Genomic DNA, 12,003 nt, shown 5'->3' with positions numbered 1-12,003 from the left:
CCTGAAAAACATTTCTCAAAGCTGAAACCTTGTGATCAGCAAGAATCCGGATAATGTGCTTAGCCCAAGAGCAATGTCTTCTGTGTTATGGAGCCAGGTGTGGTTGGAAAAGGAAAAAGGGAGTTTTATATATCACAAACTTGAGCCCAAAGCATCTGTCTGCCGAGCTGCGGCCCACGGCAGGCGCTTACACTCGAGGCTATCTGATTAATTGCATGAGAGAGCACTAATTGGATAAAAGCATTAATCAATTAATTCAATCCATTAGAGCGGCAACCCTAACGCTTAAAACAAACACTGGTCAGGAAGGTGAAGATAAGCTATGGCCCCATTGTGCATCAGCCAAAGTGCCATTGGGCAGGGGAAATGATTAATGGTCTTTGAGGCTTTCAGAATAAGAGAAAAACAGCAACATTTAGCATGGCTGAAATGTCTCAACCTCAAGGCTCAAAGATTACAGCTCCTGTGGACGAGCACGGGCCAAGAAAGGCCCTTCAGGATATTGGTTGTTTAACCTCTGGCAGACGGTTGCAGCGGCTTCACGTCTGGAGGAAGGCCAACGAGCTGTTTGCGTAATCTAGCTCAAGACATTCCTATAGAAGCATCCCGAAAGAGTAACGACCTTGTAAAGAGGGTGAAAAATGAAACACTCACAGCCAGTGCTGGGTTGTAATGTATTTGCTCTTCGTAACTGTACTCTCAAACACAATATTCAAGTATCTGTACTTTACTGGAGTGTTTTTATTTTGGTAAAATTTTGTTAACCCTCTGGAGTCGATTAACGCGGATACGCGTTTTGAGTCATTTTCACGTTCCTTGCTCCATTTTGAACTGGAGAAATCTTTCCGCATTACGAGACGCGGTTGTAGTGCCTGATTCTTAAACGGGCCGATTCTTTTCAATCGTTTTGCAAATTGCAATGAACGATTCATTCGTAAATTGAAATGATTTGATCTCTTTGAGTCAATGACTCACTGATTCAAATCATTCAGTCAGAACGAGTCTCCAGTTAACAATTCACAGAATTAAAAAGAATGTGAGATCCTAGAAGCTTGAGTGCATGAGTGATGGCGCGAAAATTAAGTTACTGATGCCGAACTTTAGCATTTATTAGCTTACAGCTAGTCTTTTGTTTGTGAGCTAAAGCTAAATTAATGACCATGGAACTTTTTTTTTTTGCAGTGTTTGCATAGCGTTCTTCTTAAAATCTTAACACATTTGTCTGAGTGATGAAATGACCTCATTATCATCCTATAGGAAGACAGTTATTTTAGCGCAAACCGAGAAAGATTTCCAAACAGGCAAAGCAAGAATGACCATTTGGAAGCAGATGCTTTCGTTATCATGCTAAAAATACCGTGTGTAATTTACACAATAACGGGATCCAGTCTATAGCAATCTCACTGCACAGTACTATGCTAGCCTTTTAGGAGATGGTAAACAGAGAAACCCCAACTTTGGTTATGATCTTAATTCCTTAAGGTAAACACACACAGTTTTCACCATAGTAGCTTATTGAGCTTATTAGCCACCTCCGGTTCAAACCGAAGCAATGCAATGTAGTTTTTTTTTTATATAAGAATATTCTTTAGTTACCAAAGCAAAATGTTTTCTGCACTAACTGTTAGTTATATTTGATGCTTAAGGACTGTGACATGTGGCATTTAGCTCCACTTCAACTAGCATCTCAGGTCAAGCGGTGATCCGGGTCACACTTTGCATCTAAATACGCAGGACTAAGAAAAATAAAGTTCAGTGCAAACAACTGATCCTTACAATATGCATGTGAGGACGGCTGACTACAAACAAAAAACATCAGAAAGCCCCTAAAAAACTCCATTATGACATCAAAACACACACTCGCAAATATGCCAATCAAAAGAATCAGTCAATCAGTCAAACAGCACGCTTTTGCATTTCATTGATCTAACGTAATATTTTTCATGTTTCCAATTAGTCTGCAATGTTCTTGTCTTGAAGAGGCAACTTCAAAGTAATGTTGTTTATTCCCTTTTGCTTCAAAGAAAAACTTTTCAAGATTAGCTGGTTTTTGACTATCTAAAGTTTCCTAGTAGGCCTGACCAAATGCATATGATAAATTATAAACCATTTATATCAAATATTTTCTCTGGCTGAATGCAAAGCCGTTCTCCAACTGTTTACTCAAAACTTTCAACCCTTGGGCAGTTAACAGAGAAAAAGCACAAGCCAGATAAAAATTTCCCTCTAGATATAACCTCATTGAAATTTTTATGATGAGTTTATACAATTAAGATGTGGTATGGAGTGTAAACGAGTTGACTAAAGGATCTGGCTCTTTGGGGTCGTCTGTTCTCACCTGTAGTAGAACATCGTCAATTAGTGAATATCAGCGGAAAGGCCGGTCATGTAACACCAAGCTAGTCTAATACAGTCATAATGCCTTCTCTACCACCCAAAATGCTATTGGCAAGCCAGACGCGTTCATTCGTGACCTATTAGGTCGTGGATTGATTATAAAACATGGCTGCTACTGTACTTCTCATCAGATGCCAGATAGAGAGCAGAGACCGTGACAGCCGGCAACCAGAGCCAGAGAGGAGACTGATCACCACCGAGTGATGGGCTTCAGGCCAGAGAAAGGTAAAGGGACCATGCTCTCTCTCTCCTCCGACAATCTCCTTTTCACCTGCATGACATCCATCGCTTTAATGGGAATCAGTGACTGCCTATTAGCTGCTTCTGCACAAACAGCCACAAACACACGGCACTCACGAGAGGGGTTCAAAGCAACGCTCCAACTTTGGGATCGCAAAAAATACAGTTGCACGGCACAAACAACTCGCCCTTTGTGGACTTTTGTAAAATTAGAAATGTCAATTTAATGCATCCTTGCTAAACAGAAGAATTAATATAATTTAGTATTTTTTAAAATGCTCCTTACCCCAAACATTTGAATGGTAATGTTTTATGGTTTCCACAAAAAATATAAAGCATCACAACTGTTTTCAACGTTTATAATAATACAAACTGTTTCTTGGCCAGTTTATAAGAATGATTTCTGAAGGATTGTGCTATCTATCTATCTATCTATCTATCTATCTATCTATCTATCTATCTATCTATCTATCTATCTATCTATCTATCTATCTATCTATCTATCTATCTATCTATCTATCTATCTATCTATCTATCTATCTATCTATCTATCTATCTATCTATCCATTCATCAGTTTATCACTGTTAATAAATTAAAAACTGAAATAATAGTAAAATAATATAAATAATTACTTAATTTAAAACTGTTAAAATTTATTTGAATATATAGTCATAATATTTAAACCATATATATATATATATATATAATGTATTAATAATTTATCATAATAATGGCTAATTATTAATTATGAATTACAAATTAATATTCAAATGACCTGAATAATTGTTTGTTTATACTAGAATAATTTTTATATATAAAAATCTAATACTTAAATCAGTATATTATAATAGCATTGAAAATCATAAATGATTCTTAAACAGCAATCAGTATATTACAATGATTTATTGAGTGTGACGCTGAAAATTCAGTTTTGATTACAGCAATCAAGTACATTTAAAAACTTATTCACATAGAACAAAGTTATTTTGAATTGCAATAATATTTCACATTTTCACTGGTTTAACCTTGGTGAACATAAGACACTTTTCACCTGCACAACAATTATCATTTTAATGGGAATCAATGACAAACGGCCACAAACACAGCACCTGTTAACACTCTTATATATGTTTTTCTTCCAACTTTGGTAATCTCAACAAATAGAGCATCATTTCAGAAACGGCCCGCCTTTGTCAAAGTAGTTCAAAGAATTAAATTAGAAGAGATCCAAAACATCAGACTGATTAAAATCTGGGTGGATTTAAGAAAGAAAAAACAGTATTTGGAAACTAATAGCCTGAGGTTAATAAGCTGCGCTGGCCCTCTTCTCTGGCTGTGCGATGTTTTGATGTGTCACACGATTATACGTTTGCCAAGCGCTCCCCCAAGCATGCATCAACGCATGAAAGCTCTCATCAAAGCCCAGACTACATGCTCTTCTAATGACTGTGGTCATATAAATGAAGCCACACACCTTCACTACTGCAGTCTGACATCTACTCACTAAAAATCATACAGAGAGGACACATATGGGACATTTAATAATGAGGGATATGTAATATGACATGCTTAATGAGCTAACTACTCACAATATCTTAGAAAAAGATGCATTACCATATTTATTAGATTTTATATTTTTATTATATATTATATATATATATATATATAATGATTACTTATTGTTATTGTTATTATTATTATATAATTTTACTGAATTAAATGTTAATATATATTATAAATAATATTATAAATATGTTACATTTCTAATGACAATAATACAAATTATATAATAATTATTATTATAGTAATTAATAATATTATTATTTGTTGTTGTTATAGTTTTATATATTTTTAATTGGTATTTTATACTCACAACATATAAATAACTGAAATAATAATAACTTGCTATTATTATTATTATTTATTATTATTATTATTATTATACATTCAAAAACTTACTGTTTTATAGCAAATTATATAGTAACACCACAATTCATCATTGTTTTAAAATAAATAATTAAATACGTAAAGAAAATTAAAAAAATAAATAAGTTTTTAACTGTAATGAAATGAATATTAATTAAATACATTTTGAATAATTGGCAATTAAATAAAGCATCAATAGTCTTAAAACATGCCAACCAGCATGAAGGCTACAGCAGCTATATACATTATTATCCAGCGTATGCATAAACATTAAATTCAGGATGCATAAATAAATCCCTGACGTTTTCTCCCAAACACAGCTGCCCTTCGATACTGAAACTAAGATAATCACGTCATGCACATAAACCCAAATATTTGGGAACGCGGCATCAATTAGCAGCACTCACAAACACCTGGACAAGCCTCAATACCTCTAGTGTCGCCTCACTCTTCTATTTGGCTGCGACTCTGAGCTCTAGAGACCGGCTATTATACCCTGGAATGGGGATCCGGTTAGAAGTAGCCCTTGTCCAAGACACGCTGTTTCCTTGGCAGAGTGGAGTGAGCGTGTTGGAGGGGCCGGGGCCGGAGCGGGGCGGGGGTGAAAGTGGACTCAATTGGCAGACGGCGGCGGCTGTAATGGATTGAGCATCGAGAGTAAATGGTGCTGTAGCGTATGCTGCCTCTCATTAAGCTGTGTGTTTGCTTACAGGGAGTAATGACAGGAGACATATATTGAAAGGCTGCATGGCTAATTATGCTAACTGTAGTTTGTTACTGCCTCCTCCCACATCCTCTCTACTGTACAACAGAAATACATTTTCTATGCACTTACACTATTGGTCAAAATTTGGAATTCTATTATGTTTTTGGAAGAAGTCTCTTCTGCTCATCAGGGCTGTATTTATTTGATCACAAATACAGTAAAAATTGTGAAATATATATTTTTTCTATGTGAATAAATTGTAAAATGTAATTGATTTCTGAGATGTGCAGCTGAATTTTCAGCATCATTCCTGCAGTCTTCAGTGTCACATGATCTTCAGAAATCAGTCTACTATGCTGATTAGCTGCTCAAGAAACATTTTGATTATTAGCAATGTTGAAAACAGTTGTTCTGCATATTATATCTGGAGAAACAGCGATACATTTTATGTTTCAGGATTCTTTGATGAACTGAAAGTTCAAAAGAACAGAATTTAATTTATGTTAGAAATGTTACATTGTAACATTCTGAATGTCCTTGCTGTTGCTTTTGATCAATTTAAATGCATCTTTGTTGATTAAAAGCAGGCTCCAGACTTTTGAATGGTAATTTATCAGTGTTCACGAAGCAGCATCTGTTTTTAACATTGATAATAATCAGAAACTATTATATTAGAATGATTTGTGAAGGATCATATGACACTGGAGTAAGGTTGCTGAAAATTCAGTTTTGATCACAGGTATAAATTACATTTTACTATATATTCACATAGAAAACTCTTATTTTATATTAAAATAAAATACCATAATTTTTTACTGCATTTTGATTAAATAAATGCAGCATTGGTGAGCAAGGTAAACCTTTAAAAAAAATAAACAATAAAAAAACTTTTGACTTGTACTGTAAAAATTAAAAAGTTCTTTATTGGCATCTATGGTTCTATAAAGAAATTTTACTGTAACATCAATGGTAAACTTTCCATTGCACTACATGTTCTTTAAATAGGATAATAATGGTTCTCCAGGTTATTAAAATGTTCTTCCCAAATGGTTCTTTTACTAAAATGTTCTAAAATAGTTTTTCTACGCCTTTGTTGCAACGGCTCTTTTTGTAACCTTTATTTTTAAGAGTGTACTTTAGAAGCTTCTATGCTGTTCGCATCTTTCTGGCCCTATTATTTTCTCTCTCTCAGGCTTTTCTCCCTGCCAGCTGCACAATTACCCAGTGGCTCGTCTCACGGGTGACTGGCAGGACTGGAAGTCCTGGCGCTGACCGGTGATCATGGCCTTCCAGCTGACAGCTGTCCACGAGCTCCTCGGGGCCCTCACCGAGGGCCGGGGCCTCTGCTTTACGGCTGCCAGCCAGGGGTCAGAGTTTGGGTGGCTGGCTTCAGCATTTAACCCCTACTGTTACAAACCATGACTACAGTAAATTGCATGTTACACAGGCCTACAGAACAACAAGGAGGTGTATAAATGCACTATATAGAAAATCTCATCTAATCCATTTTTATCCACATGCAATACACAAAACACAATATACTCATATCTGGCAATCTATACAGCAAACCTCAACTGCATGACTGCTTGTATCATTGCACAAATATAACTATTTTCGTCCAGCTCTAATCTGCTTAATGCAACTATAAGGCATGAAGATATTAAGATATAATAAACATTAACAATATAATTTTCTGTAAAACGGCTTTGGAATGATACGAAAGCATTATAAAATAAAATCTATTTCTGACTATTTGCATCAAAATTGCCACATGAAATCACATGCAACCATGACAAAACCATGTTTTTCATTTTGTTAATGGAATCAAAGGAGTGACAAAAAAAACTGATGAAGCTTAATAAAAAATTAACTATTTGAACTATAAGATACTATTGACAAAATATAACAGACAAAGTAACACTGCATCATAATTCACAGAACATGTTTTTTAAAGACTTCAGGAAAATTACCCAACCTTTTACTAACTTTGCATGCCTTATTAATTAAATAAACTGAAATTAATCATATATACTACAACATACACTTGCCCATAATAGCAGATGAACTTGAAGTGACTGTCCATCAATACATCATTGCCTCAACAAAAAAGATACTGTACAATAAAATATCATTCTCCAAAAGAACATGGATTACAGTCCCAATAACAAGTAGTTCACAGCACTAACTTCTAAACAGCAGAGGACTCATTATAACTTCAGCTCTGCTTCTCACACGGCAAAGAATCAGATCCTTAACGAGGCCTTTTTGCCTTTACTTTGCAGTTGAAATCTCTGCAAATCTTTAAAACAAGATATATTTACTTAGGTAGCAATGCTGCATAAGATATTAAGACATTTTATTCACAGACTGTATGCATTCCATTTTAACAGACTTGTTTTCACTTGTCAGTTTAACTTAAAAGTTGGCCAGTTCAACCAAACACCCTCTTATTAAGACACAATCTATGCAAACCTGATATCTTATGCAGTGAAAATGTATCTTGTTTCAAGAACTTTTGGATATTTTCACAAGAAAATAAGGCAAAAGTGCCCATTAAAATCAGCGGGAGTGAAATAAAATAAGTTTAATAAACAATACTGACAATGTAATATATAATATAATTATGTAACAAATGCATAATAAAAAATTAAACAAAACTGTTAAAAATGACATGAGGATTACTAAAACCGAGAATAGACTAAAGGATATTTTCTCTCCCCTAACCCTAAACCTAACCCTTACAGAAAACCTGTCTGCATTATACTTTCAGATAAACTTCATTTACTATTTTTACTTTTTTTTTAATGATACCGCAGGCCACACAATGTCAAAGATGTCAGGTTTTACCCTCCTTTTGGGGACATGTGGTGTCTAAACACACACACACACACACACACACACACACACACACCCACACACACACACAAACACAATCCATGGGCATAATGGTTTTCATAATGTACAAACTATTTAATATCACCCTACACCTAAACCTACCCCTTACATAAAACTTTCTGCAGTTTTTGATTTATCAAAAAACAAACAAAAAAAAGATTTGTATTTTTTAAGCCTTTTGAATTACACAGACACTGAAAGTGCCCTCATAAATCACCTTCACATTGTCATAACCATGTCATTATACAAATTTGTGTCCCTTTAAACAACCTAAACCAGTGTAAACACACACACACACACACACACACACTAATAAAAAAATAAACAAAAAGGACATTAAAATCAAAACAAAAACAACACATGTAAAAATGAGCAGAGCTCAGAGATCTGAGAAGTGATCTGTGCTTATTGCAGCTTTAATTAGCCATCAGACGAGCAAGAGACCACACAGACAGATCACAGCGTAACACTAGCATCAACAGAATCTGCGGTTAGCGCTAGCATCTCACTCTGCCCTTGACAGGGTGTTTACAGCCCCTCTGCGTTTGCTGTCAGCTCGCATCGGGACGCTCAACAGTTTGTCCCTGACATATCGTCTGAAATCATGATAAAGCGCACGGACGTCAAGAACGCAATTTAATTTGATTTGAAACAAACACAGCCACTTCATACGCATCTCCAGCTGTCTGAATACTAATATCAGTGCACTCAAAACACATCTCTGATCGAGAGACAAGACAAACAAATAAACATTAAAGCAATATAGAATTATACATTTTAAAATTCACCTAGAATTAAGAGAACTTAAACTAAAATGAAAATAAAAACAAAATGAATAGCGAAAGTACTAAAATGACTAAAACTAACACTGAAATGAATATGAAAGCAATAAATATATAAAAATATATTCACAATTTAACATGAAATCACTAAAACTTAGTTAAATTAAAACTAAAATATAAAACGTATGCTCACAACTTACATGGAAATATAGAAATATTGCATACTAATAAAAAAGGACAAATCATAAAATGACTAAAATAAAATTAAAAATTTATTATGTATATTAAATATTAATATGTTTATTTTGAAGTATTATAATTAAAACTAACACTAAAATAAAATGCACATTTTAGATCGACTAGTGCAATTCTGGTGAACTGTTAGGATGCTGTTGCCATTTCAGTGCATCAGCATTGAAAGTTTAAGACTTTGTTAATGCATTAAAATGTCAAAGTCTCAACACAATTGCATGCTCAAATCAGTGCGTCTCGCGTATTGATTCCAAAGAATGGGACAGACGTCTAAATTGCAGCGCTAAATGAGATTTCGTCATGATGCATAGCACCACGATAGCTTCCAAATGATAAAGCACAAACTTATTCAGCGTTTTGTAGCAGAATAAATAAGCCAGAGAAAGCCTATTGTGAGGATCCTTTACAGAGGCTAAATCTCAGCTGCATTGTGCATAAACAACCCAATCATGAGCCACCGCCAACACGAGGAAAGAGTGAAGGCGACACCGTATTTGACCACTTTATCATCCATCTCCATGTGCAACTCTGAGCGCATCTCTTCTAGAATGCAGTTCATTTTCTGCATGTCTGCGCACAGCTGGAACATCTCATGCTTCATCCCTGCTGAGAGGAGCAGCCGGCCACAAGAATCCCATTAGGCCAAGATTCGGTCAGTGAGGCCTGAGCTCTCACCTTTAGCTCATCAGCCGACCGCCTCTGGAGCAGGGAGGGGAAATAAGCTGGGACTAGACAGACGCAGTCGGCTTAAATGAGGGGCTCAGGGATGCAGCTCGACTTGTTTCCACACGCTGGGGAAAATAAGGCAGACAGGCCAAGAAATGCTCCAGCAAACGTAGTAAATCCACTCTCCTGTGACCTCCAGAGCAGCACGCATGATGTGGACAGGTGAAAAAATAACTGGCTGAGGAAACAAAAACCACAGGACAGGTCATCTCGCTAAGGACTGTATTGCCACACAGCATTCAGAATAATGCAATAACTGGCACTTTATTATAATTATTATTATAATTATTATTTAAAAAGAGTGAGTTTGATTTGAACTGGCACACAGGAATCAAACTGACAGGTTGTTAGCAAAAGATAAAGCAAATATAAATGTTAGTGGTATTTGAAATTAAATAAAATATAAATATTAGGATGTCTTGGCGTCTAACTCTTAATTAATGTTTAAGTGCTAAAATTATTAAAAACAACTAATAAAGGAATACAGAAATGAGCCAAAATCACAAAATGTTTAAAACTAAACCTAAATTAAAATGAAAGGATGAAAATTAATAAGTTTAAGCTTAAGAATTTCAATTACTAAAACTAACACTGAAATAATGTAAAATAAATAAATAAATAAATAAATACATATACTAAAACTTAAACTAAAATTACAAAGTTGAAATACTAAAATTAACAACCGAGTATGCATTAAAACAATGGATAAATAAAAAAAGACAAAATCAAATAAAAGTACAAACTTAAACAAACATTTTTACACTGAAAGCAACATTTAAGCAATATAGAAATATTTAAAATACAAATAATAATGACAAAAAAAAAAATGAATTCAAATGATAAAAAAAAATACTATAATAGTGCACAAATATTACTAAAAAACCACTGGAAATAAATTTGAATTTGCTAAACTGAAAAACTAAAAATCCACAATAGTATATAATCACGTCTGTTAATTTTTTTACATTTGAAGTTTGTCCCCACAATTTTTTTTTTTTACAAAATAAAAAAAAATTACAGTTTTAACAGATTTTTAATTCATTATAATTGTACTTACATTAAAATTCAAATTTCAGTTCTAATTTAATTTAGTTACCCAACTCAATTTAATTGCAAAAATGACATTAAATAATAATAATTCTGAATGATACACAACACTAGTATGTCAGGGATACAAAGTCATTTTAGATTCAAAATCAATCATTTGCGATATCTTTTTATTTCTGAGTGAAACAACCAGATGTGATCTGATGCACCGGGACTTGATTGAATAGCACAGAGTTGAAGTTTGAAGTGAGTTGTGGACCTCAAAGTCACATGGCGGCTTCTCAAAAGCTCTCTGTTCGCCCCGCTTGTCATTACACAAATCAGCAGCTAGTGAGCCCTAAAGAGTCCCTGGGTGTTATTTATTTCCCATCAAACTCTGTCAGACCCTACAAATGTTTTGACAGGCCCAGCCCGTCTCTCAAAGCCTGCAGGGAATACACAAAGATAACCGGCAACCTCTGAAACCCAACAACAGCATCGGAGAAACAGGAACGCAACAAAAAAAATGTTCAGTTGTGTTATTATACAAGTCCAAAAACCTCGGAGAAGTCATTAACGCACCTGCATCTCAAGCAAGCACTCAGGGCACAACAGCAGAAGACCGTGACTCTGACTTTAAGCAGCGCAGAGTAATAGGAAACATTGTGTAGATTGGATACCTTAGCTTGCATGTCTCCAGGGTGAAATTGGAAAAATAGTGCAGATGGCAGAGGAGCTGAATGCATCTTCTGCACTCTAAATGCCAAACATCTGGCCCATTGAGCATTTGTTATTTTCATGACCTTCAGATGCGATGAGACCAAATGTGAATGGTAGTGTTTATACAGTATTACTCTATATTAATCAGCATATACTACAACCAGTACATTATAGAGTATACGCACAATTTGCTGTCTATTTCTGTGTGAAATGTGCCCTAGACACGTTTTGGAGTTTCTGGTTTAGTTTTGGTCCTGACTAACTGACCTCTAAACGTCATTACATGTAGCCTGAATATTTTGTCTGAATGAAAAGCACTTCACACTTATTCT

The 12,003-nt window shown here is 34.9% G+C and overlaps 1 protein-coding gene across 1 annotated transcript in view; it reads right to left on the bottom strand.

Moving 5' to 3' along the window:
• Positions 1 to 12,003, bottom strand: part of LOC132160715 (cadherin-22-like) — a 207,984-nt gene that overhangs the window by 103,499 nt on the left and 92,482 nt on the right. The gene's annotated exons all lie outside the window — the stretch shown is intronic.

Source organism: Carassius carassius, chromosome 17 (assembly GCF_963082965.1).
Source record: "Carassius carassius chromosome 17, fCarCar2.1, whole genome shotgun sequence".
Taxonomy (NCBI): Eukaryota; Metazoa; Chordata; class Actinopteri; order Cypriniformes; family Cyprinidae; genus Carassius; species Carassius carassius.
Note: the sequence above shows the minus strand (reverse complement) of the source record. Positions and strands in the feature narration are given on the sequence as shown.